This window comes from Amphiprion ocellaris, chromosome 18 (genome assembly GCF_022539595.1).
Source record: "Amphiprion ocellaris isolate individual 3 ecotype Okinawa chromosome 18, ASM2253959v1, whole genome shotgun sequence".
NCBI classification, from domain to species: domain Eukaryota; kingdom Metazoa; phylum Chordata; class Actinopteri; family Pomacentridae; genus Amphiprion; species Amphiprion ocellaris.
In genome coordinates, this window is record NC_072783.1 from 23,588,271 (window position 1) to 23,599,180 (window position 10,910).

The 10,910-nt window shown below is 42.1% G+C and overlaps 1 long non-coding RNA gene across 1 annotated transcript; it reads left to right on the plus strand.

The window, feature by feature from the left end:
• Positions 1-2,113: 2,113 nt before the first annotated feature.
• LOC111570454 (uncharacterized) lies at positions 2,114-5,197 on the plus strand. The gene is made up of 3 exons (XR_002746278.3): positions 2,114-2,246; positions 2,318-2,406; positions 2,750-5,197. It is a non-coding gene; the product is annotated as an uncharacterized LOC111570454 (long non-coding RNA).
• Positions 5,198-10,910: the final 5,713 nt, after the last annotated feature.

The following is a 10,910-nucleotide window of genomic DNA, read 5'->3' on the forward strand; positions in this document are numbered from 1 at the left end:
AAAACAAGGCTCAAGATAACCATATTAGCAAACTGAAGGCTGAGCCTGGAAATTTGTTGGTTTTTGTATGAAAATAAATGTCCTGTTTTTCATGTGATCTCTATAAAAAGGAACTCAACCAGGGTGGCATTTCAGAGCAAAGAAAGTAAAACTGTGTCCAAAACCTCTCCGGAACCTTAATCACCCAAACCAAAGCGTATCACATGTAATCGGAGCTCAGCCTCAGAGTTCTAAATCAGAACTGAAGATGTGGGCGAGCATTTTCAGAATTTATTTTATTATTTATTCGAAGGATAAAAGGCTTTATGTTAAATTTACACTTATCAGACACTTTATTGGGCACAGACAGACACAGATGTTAATGAGATACTGGTGTTTCCTCAGGTGTGCTTGTTGTGTTACATACATCTACACATACAAATGTGATATTATCTACATGCAATCTAAAATATTCTGCTTTGGCAAAGCTTCTGCGATTTCATTTTTTGTTGGCAGTGAGAAAAATGTGATGATTCTACTGGGATACTGGAAGTGTTCCTAGTATTTTGTCCACCCCATAACATCACATGAGATGGGCAAAATATTGAGAACGCTTTAAACGTAATCCACAGCAGGACACCACCACAACCTACTATGACCTTATTGACAAACATAATGTAGAATCCTCACCTCTTTGACAAAATCAACAAAACTGAAAATGTCAAATATTCGGCAAAGTGGAGTTTATGGCAGAAATGTTGTGTTGGATTCCATTAGATTTTACAGGTGTGTGCAACACGCTAACACAATTGAGGAACTATCCCTCGCAATCTCATTAACGTCTGTGTCTGTAAAAACCAGACAAAGAATTAGTTTTTTCGGCAGCGATGGTAAGTATCAAAGCTTCCCTTCACTTCCAACACAAATATCATGAAACGCTCTCTAACCCTGAGCATGGAAATCAACCAGGAAGCAAAGCCTCAACAATTCCCCGCACTTCCTGCAGCGGAGACGTCCATTTCCAGCTCCTCTGGCACCGAGTCAAGGACAGCAGATGGGAATCTTTAAGCTGCCACACATCCGCCCACGGAGCGCAGCATAAAGGGGGCTGCACTGACCAGATTGGACCCCGTGATGGAATAAAAGAAGCTGTTGGGTGCTGCGTGGGGACAGGGCCCGTTGGCAGAAGGGGGATCTTACCTGTCAGGACATGAGTGGAGCAGGTAAACCCCCCGTCCCCAAGGCCCGGCTCTCATGTGCTCGGTCTCACAGTCAGACAAACACACACACATACAGTTCAACCCCCTCCACCTGTCACTCTGTCACAGGGAGACAGCAGGGTGCCTCCCTCCCTCCCTCCATCCATCCCACCCTCTCTAACCCACTCCATCTCTGTTACACCCACCTTTTCTCTCACATCCTTTTAGCTTGGGGCTACCTGACCTGTGCCTCTATATATGTGGCACCCTTTAACCTCTCTGCATGGGTTCTCACTTGTTCTTGTGTGAGCATTTAATTCATTAATGTTCATGAATGTACATTTTGCCACTTTTATCAATCAGTAGCCAGTATACAGTAGTGAATATAAGTGCAATTCAAATGAACACTGAGTATGTGAGAGTCTTTTCATTTGCTCTCTGTGCTCAGCAAGGATTGAGCTCTGCTTTTCCAGCAACAGCAGCAGCAGCAGCAGTGGTAGTTAGCGTGAGCAGCAACATCTGCCACTTTCGAACAGACAAATAAAAGAAACACAAACAACATTAACAGAAAATCCAAAAAAGACACCACAGTTCTGCCCACACTCTTTGATTAACAAGTGATCTCTGGGGAACTGAAGCAACAGAAACACCACAACTGCTTAACACCAAAGAGAGGACGAAAATGTGGAACTAATTAATTATTGCAGATCTTTTTTGGTCATAATCGTCAATAGGAACAGATGTATGTGTACCTCTGACGACATGTGATCAAAGCAAAGCTCTGCTGTTAACCATGCTGTGTAGACATGATAGAGACATGACTTTAGAGCAGGCTATACTTTGTGTTTGTTCTAAATGGCAAATCTTAGCATGCTAATGTGCTAAGCTAATATAGTAAACATGGTAAACACAAAATGAATAGCATGCTAATGTTAGTGTGACCAGCTGATTAGCCATCATGCCATATACAGCTGTGGGGGAACTAATGATTGGTTCGGCCGTTGCAGCAGGGGGTTCAATTTGATTGACGGACGTAGCTCCAGTATACTCCTGAACACTACTGGACAGGTACGCGCTGTGCAGCACGTGAAACACTGGTAAGCTTTAGATTTTGTATTAATATTGTTTCTTCTTTTAAGACCAGTGTTCTGTGGCTGCAGGGCAGAGTCTGCTGACGGTGTCTCTGCTTATCGGCGGCGTCATGCCCGTGTAGGGTCGGACAGCCGAGGTAACCAAAATGTTTATGTTTATTGTTATCGTTCTGTTGCTTGATTGTTTTTAAACATTTCTTTGTTTCATTACAGTTTTGCCTCTGTTGCCTTGTTTTTTTGCTTGTTTGTTTTGTTGTTTCTTTCCTTTAGTTTGTAGTTGTTTTGCCTAGTTTTGTATCAGTTTGCTTGGTTCGAGTTTAGTTTCGTTTCTCCCCATGTGTGTGTTTATCTTTAGGTTGTTGTGGTTGTGTTCTGTGGCCCAGTAATCAGGTTTCTCCCCTCCATAGCTGTGTAGGGCCTGTGTGACCTCCATTTCTAATAACTGCATTTATATTAACATTAGTGTGTGTTTATCCTCAGGTTGTGGCTGGTTCTCTGGCTCAAGCTTGCCGTGTCCGCGAGGTCCGTGCGGAAAAATTACGTCATTTTCGCATCCACGCCCCCTCGAGCGACCTTTCCGTGCGGAAAATTTCCGCTCCGCGCACCTCCACATTTTTCTGGGTGAAAGTCCCTAGGTGGCGTTGTCGGTTCCGTGTAAAAGAAACCAGAAGACCCTCACCAGTCCTAACTTGGTTACATTAGCATTAGGCTTAAACATTCAGTGCCAAAGTACAGCCTCTGAGAGCTGCTCTATCATCAGCTGTATCTGCATTAAGTTGTCCAATATTCAGTTGAGCAACTTTGTTGTTTACCTACAATAAGTTGTATTACAGGTTTTAGCTGAATGTGTGTGTGCGCATACAGTATGTACACTAGTAAATGCTTGACTGTTACATGTCTATGCAATCTGTATGCAAATAATAAATGCAGTAGCCCCCAAACATTTTCTGTAAGGGAACAATCAAATACATGGTATACATGTATTGTTTCATATCCTATTGTATCAGATTTTGTCAAATTGCATTATGTCATAATGTTTTGCATTGTAACATATCATATTGTTGCATTTGCAAAAATCCCTTGTCCCTGACTGACTCAGAGATGAAGCACTTTTGGCTGGATTCCGAGGGCTTTAATTGAAAAACTAGACCTGATGCCTGCTTTACATTAATTCCACTGTCACTGCCATCATTGTCAGGCTGGTTTAATTTAACCCATCAACTTTGTTCAACAGAAGGGCATCAGTAACCTGCAATCCAGCAGGACACTTAACCTCCAGCTGCTTGTGCAACTTCTCTGCAGCCAACTGTAGATAATTGTGGTTTACAGAGCAGCTTCAGGTGTGAATATGTGTTACCATGTCAAAACGCAGCAAGTATGGAAGAGTGAGCATGCTCAGTTAAGTTCCACGAAACAAATACTGGTTAAAACGATTCATAATGTTTTGGTGGAGCGATGACAAGCCGTGAGTCACTCTACACAGCTCACCTCAACTATGCCAAGTAGCAGACAGCTGCTGAAACCTGTTGTGAGGAGTACAGAGCTGCACGCAAAGTTCTCGATTTAAGCATGTTAAACTTGGCTTCTAGGTACAATGTGGGGAATTCATGCAGAGTTTTTAAGCCCATAAATGTTGGAAGGACATTGTCTTTGCACTTGTTTGACATGGTGGCTCAACGGCTTTGTGGGAACTGTAGTGTTCACTCATGTTAGCGTTATGATAATGCGTGTGTGTGCAGCTACCTGAGGGGCTTACTGTTTTACATGGCCTTTTAAAAGTTCCTGTGGGATTAAATGAGGTTAGATGCACACAACACACTGCTATTTCCCTTAGGCAGAAGAGGAACCTTTCCACTCTCTGCTCACACTCCACACTAGTCACGCAAGCCCTGTCAGAGATAGTTGCAGACACACACACTCACACAGTCACAGGAAAGCACACAGACAAAACCCTCACACTTAAACAAAATGAGTCAGAGGAGCAACTGATGATTGTGAATTCACATGTTGTGTAACACTCTGTCTGTGGTTTGTGTGGTTCTGTGGAATTCTTGTATTTTTTGCGGCGCAGATTTTTTTTGTTTGTTTTTTTAAGTGTCTCTGTTGTTTTAAGCTCAAAGACGCAGTGAGAACTTTGCGGCATCAATAGGGGAGCTTGTATTTGCATTAGCAGTTGACACGGCTACTGGAAATACACAAAAGCCAAACAACAGCAAAGTAACAATGACCTTCTACTGCTGTAATTCCGCTTGGGTTATTATGTGGAGAGTGTGTGAGCATGCTGCATAGTTTCTGTAAATGTGTGGGAGACAGAAAGTGCAAGAGAGGAGGGCCTATTCACGCAGGATGCATGCTTTAGAACAGGCTGCAGGGCATTGCTGAATGACTGATAGGAGAGACCTTTAAAACAAAGCTCCAAACTCACACACATGCATGTTACATAGACACACCCACCCATCCACACAGACACACACACATAAAAACACACACAGCCCTGCACATACAATCCAAAATGAATAGAAGCAAAATCTCCATAAATCCTTTCCTACTTTCTTGCTGCCTCCTTATCTTGTGATGACAATGATTTTTTTCATAGCAGTTCATGACACACGCAGTCTACTGTAGCAACTACAATTCACAACGATCACAGCGAGACAAAAGCTTTCATGCCTCGTCTTTCAGCAGTGCATCCACCCACTGGCACATACCAGCTCACCAAGTGGCAACTGCCAGAACAGGCAACGGGTGCTTTTCAACTTGTCACAGACTTTTGTCTGTGTGTCTGTGTGTCTGTGTGTCTGTGTGTGTGTGTGTGTGTGTGTGTGTGTGTGTGTGTGTGTGTGTGTGTGTGTGTGTGTGTGTGTGTGTGTGTGTGTGTGTGTGTGTGTGTGTGTGTGTGTGTGTGTGTGTGTGTGTGTGTGTGTGTGTGTGTGTTTTCTGCAGGCACAGATCTTGCCAGAGCAGGAATTTGGGTGGAGATTAGGAAAGTCTTTTTTTAAAGTCAAAATACCCTTGGTTGAAATGCATGATGGTAGAGTTCCTACAAGTAATTAAACAATTTAGATAAATCTTTTATTTTTATTATTTTTGATGGGTTGTGTTGACATAATAATCTATGTAATCGCGTCAACCTAAGCAATTTAAACTAAAATTTCTGTTAAGTGATTTAAAACTAAATTTAAGTTGAGGTAACTTAATAAAATCTGCTCGATAACTGAATTTTTCTTCATCTCTTTGAGGATTTCAAGTCTCCTCCCCTGTGTTAACATGCCTGGACAGTTCTCCCCAGTTAGGACTGGTACTTAAAAATAACCATGACTGTAAAGGAAAAGCTAATTCCCACAACTCAATGAAGTTTTTTTTTCGTGGAGCTTGCCTCATGAGAAGTTGTCTCAATTCGAAAAGATTGATTCAAGCTGTTTCATTACTTTCTTTTGTGGAACTCATAATTTTATGACCACACCGCAATCATTTCAATTTAGTTGTCAGCCGTATTGATGCCAGTTTAGAGTAATATCCAATTGTGCTAACATCACAAATTTCTGCATTAGTTGTTTAAAGCATAAATTTAAGTTGGGGTTACTTAATAAAACTTAGTCAAACCTGCCTGAACAATTTCCCAGACTGGAGACTGGTAAATACAAATATCTGTGATTGTAGAGGACAAATTACTGTAACTCGGTGTAGTATGTTGGTTGAACATAATTTCATTAAAAAAAAGTTTCAACTCAAAGAGACAGACACAAACAGCTATGTTTTTGGTGTGTACTCCACTCACAGTTCGATGACAAAACATTGATCATTCAAATGTCAAAAATAAGGGTTCAGTGTGTGTGTGTGTTTTTTTTTTGTTTGTTTGTTTGTTTTTTTAATCTCTGTAGCACCAGAACTGCTGGAAGTCTCTTTAGCATGAGCTAACCCATAACATACAAAGGTAACAGTTTTAAAGGATAAACAATACATCAAGCTGAACTGTCACTGATTTGTAAATGAAACCACTAAGAAAATATCTGTTTTAAGAGAGCTAGTTGTGTTGATACAGATTAAGTTGAGTGGGGAAATATCCAATTATGCCAACCTCTCGGACATATTTAGCAATTTGCTCTAGTGCTAATTTTAGCCTAATGTTTTGTAACTTGAGCTATAGCATACTGTGTTATTTAAATGTGATTTGCAAGTGTATGTTTTCTGCGTGCGCAGATCTTGCCAGAGATGGAGGTCAAGAAGGTCTCGTTTAAGTCCAAACGTCCTTGGTTGGAGAACTTAATTTCAGTCGCCAGGTGTGGGGTTTAGACCCTCTGAATTCCAAAGTTGTGAAACTGCTCTCAGATGCGTGGGGGTTAAAATGGGCTGGAGGTTAGGTGTGCTGCTCTTGTGAGACAGCAAGACAGAGATGGAGAGCAAAAACCAGACAAGCAGTGAGAGAAGTGCCTCCTTGTGTGACCAGTGGCACTGAGGGTTGGAGACTTTTGTAACCCTGGCAGAGATTTTGAATTATAATGACCACAGACTGTCACCGCCACTCAAACCACACAGTGTGGTGGCCCATTAGGGTGTCGTAAGTCTGGAGCATGGCAGCTTTACTGTAACTCTCTGTGCTTGCTCTTCCTGGAAGTCCCACACAAAGTGTCCAACAGCGCAATTAGGCAATTGAACTTTAATATATTTTGTCCTCAGTGGTTGGAGCATTTACTGCAGGATAATTGAAAAGCAGCAGATAGAGCATGATTTCATTCAGTCGCTCGTTCTCTGTTCAGAAGATCCAAAAAGGCTGCTCCTCCTCTTCCTGCGAGTGTCACTGGTGGCCCGGCGCTGCAGCGCAGAGCTGCTTAGTTCATATACAGTGTGCAGGAAGTGATTAACAGTAAAAGATCAAAGGCGGTGAACAGGATAAACATTCTTCCCCAGGATCCTACTCCTCCGGGGTATACAGCACCACTTCCTCTTTTTACAGACTGACTGCTGCCTCCACTACCACAGCACAGCGCACACATTGTCACCACATGAGGTACTGACCCACGATTCAGACAGAGTGTGTGTGTGTGTGTGTGTGTGTGTGTGTGTGTGTGTGTGTGTGTGTGTGTGTGTGTGTGTGTGTGTGTGTGTGTGTGTGTGTGTGTGTGTGTGTGTGAGAGAGAGATGGAGGGAGATAGAGGAGGAGAAAGGAGGGGCGTTGTGTTTATGTGTTGTGTGGGTGCGTGTTTGACTCTTGAGAACTGAGGTAACATCGGGGCTGCAGTTAGAGTTTGAAAAGGATCATGTTGTGCAGACGCACAGACCAGTTGTGAGGCTTAACTTATGCTAATTTCCCACATGCTCTCAGTGGTGCACAGCTGTTCCACTAAAGGACTGCCATTGGGAGTTGATTATCTGACCCGACCAGCTGCAGGTGTAAGAGAAAAAGCAGGAAGAGCAGGAAACCCTCTCTGATGTCAGCAGCCCTGGATATGGAATGCAAATTCGAACCACAGCAGTTATGCTATGCAGATCATTCTTGCTGCATGAGTGTGGCGAGGAAGGACCAGAGGGGATGTAGTTTGTGTGTGTGCATGCGTATGGTCATGGCTGCGCAAAAACAAAACAAACCTCATACGCAATTTGTAAAGCATTACATACCACACACATGCACCCTGTACTGTCACAGTACCTTTTATGAATCCAGTTTGATCCTTTTGATGGTAAATCTGCTTTCACATCACTATCAAGGCATTCCTTGTTAAATCTGGTGCTGTCCCCCCCCCTTAACCTGAGGTGAAATATAACCTCTTTTTGGGTTCAATGGATGGCAGATCACAGACCCTCAAGATCTTCAAGAGACAATTATCCTCAATTGAAGGCTGACAGGAAGAACAAACACTTCATAAGTGGAGCAGGGGTCTTTCTTCTCTTGGGGGGTGGGGGACTAATCCACTGACAGGGGACCATGGGAATGACCAGGTCACCCCCATCGCCAGGTGAAGGACCCCACAACCGGTGGACCTGAATAACAGGACGATGGCTGAGTGATCAGAGGTCTGCGCTTCTGGAAAATCATCACTGCATGAGGTCCAGTTGGCCCTGCAGTGTGGCCCAGAACCAGCAATTAAAACTACAGTGTTTGACCTTGTTGTTCCTTTGAAGCTGCAGCTTCAGGGACGTCGCTTTTTGTGTTGGGTTCGGTGAATTCTCCAGCAGCCTTTGCTGTGGTAGGCACCGAACGCCGAGTCCAAATGTGGGTTTAAAAATAGAGAAGCCTCTGGATGTGTGGCTTGCTCTTACTGTTTCCCTTGGCAGACTGAGGTCAGAACATATTACCCATAATCCGCTTCATATGCAAAGCTACATAATATGATTCCATGTCGTTGTAGCCTGCCAGTTTCTCTCATAGTCAATCAAATCTGAGAACATGTCGATGATGGAGCAATATTGACAAAAGGAAATAAATTGTTTCACTGCTGTTTTTATGTGCTGCCCCTGAGTTAACAAACAAGAAATTTTCCTCCACATTTCGGCAAGAGTTCAGCTTTTCATTCACATATTAGTTACAAATGAGTCTCACTTTGAATGATAACCAAAGAAATGCACATATGGTTTGTAATGAAAGAAGCACATTTGGCCTCTCTGTCTGCCATTAAAAAACATTTAATCTGATAGAATCATTTGTCTTTGTGTCTGGGGCCTGGCAAGTCCAAGGGCAGCTTCTATCGTCTAATTGGTGGAGAGAATCATTGACATCACAAGAGGTGAAAGGTCAATCTGGGACAACCTTGTTGGCTCTTTGCTGCCAAGTTCTCTTTGAGAGTTGCCAGGTGTGAAAAGGTTTTCTTGTTGTTTTTTTGAGCAGATGTGAACATCTGTGTCGGACTACTAGCCAGTGCAGAGAAACAGAGTCATACTGAAGGAAGCTCAAGACTTTGAATTCCCCTCAACACACAGGAATTTTGAGAACACACACACTTAAGGGTGGGGAAGGGGAGAGGGAATTTGTGGATCTTTGTGTATCAAGAGTTTTGTATTTCTTCAGAAAAATACAGTCTGACACAGTTCTGACATGATGCAGTCTTCATGGAGATTAAATAATTTAAATATGGATTAAATTTGCTAGTCAGTGTCTCATTCACTGAGTTAATAAATCTATTATTAAGTTTGTATGTTAAGTCCCTTTAAAGTCAGAAACAGCTAGTTTTAAATTAGTGATTTATCACTACTTAGAATTGTACCATTTGCATTTAAAAAGGTTTTCCAAGGACTATTAATGCTTGAACTGGTTGCTGCTTAACATCTATGGTTCTATACAAGAAAAGGCAGTTAACTGTGTAAGCAGGAAATCAGTCCTGGTTCCAAATCAAAGTGAGTTGAGGTGTGTTGCTAAATACTGGGAGTGATACCTAAAACTGATTGTTGTCCTCCATAAGTCAACTGGATTGATCTGGTTCAAACTGCGAAAAAGCGCAAACTCATATAATTTCATGTCTGTAGTGACAGAAACCTTAGAGTTTCTTGTAATAATCAACCCCAAGTAAGCATTTGTTGTTTAGTACATAACCATTTATTGCATATTATGAAACTATTATTAGTTTCTATTGTTTGTATGTGTTTGGTAGGTCCATTCCTTCATGCATCCCTTTTCTTCTGCTTATCCAGGGTTGGGTCCTTGTGGCAGCAGGCTAAGCTGGTCATTCCCGATGTCTCTCTCCCCAGCAACGCTTTCCACGTCCTCCTGAGGTTTTCCATGGTATTCTCACGCCAGATGAGACATGTAATCTCCGCGGTGAGTTCTGAGTCTACACAAGTGTCTCCTTCCACTTAAAAATGTCCAGGGAAACACCCCTAAACACCACCTCCAAACCAGAGGCGCTGAATACAGCATCTGCATTGCCAGTTGACAGATTTCACCAAACAAAGCAAAATATAGCATCATTTTTGCAGATGTTTTCTAGCCATTCAACATTTTACCACACTGTAGATGATTAGGTATTAGAACAACCGAGGTCATCTGGCACTCTGGCAGTAGAGGTTAAACAACAGATGGCTGAGCTAACTTTGACTGGAGTCTTTAAAACACCTTAGTTCATGGTGACATGATGGCTGTCTCTGTGATCTGTCCTGTAGCTTTGGTGGTTGCTGGTGTTTGACTTCAGCCTGTCGAACCATTTTTGAATATCCATGTAGCCTAATGACATCTGGACAATAAGCAAAAACTGTGGACTGAATTTGTCCAGCACCAGAGTGTGGCAGTGGACGCTATCACAACAGTTTCAAGACTACACAGTTTTAATTGCAGTTTTACTGCGTGAATAGCAGAATTTGATAATGACGAAGTGATTATTTAAATTCAAACTGAGTGTTCATTGCATTCTTTGGCACCTTTGTTGAACTGGACAAACTGGAAAGCCCTGTTGTATAAACGATAAAATAACATACAAATTTCCAATTTTAGAAAGGAAATTAATTAAAATGAGTGAGGAAATATCCAATTATGCTAACCCACCAGGCATATCTATCCATTTGCTGAAGTGCTAATGTCATTGGCATAATGTTAGGTAATTTGAGCTACAGGGTGATATTTTTGTTCACTGTATTATAGAAATCTTCACAGTTTACATCATAATTATGGAGTATTATAATCACCTGTTAAGTCAGATTTGTAACCACATCTTAT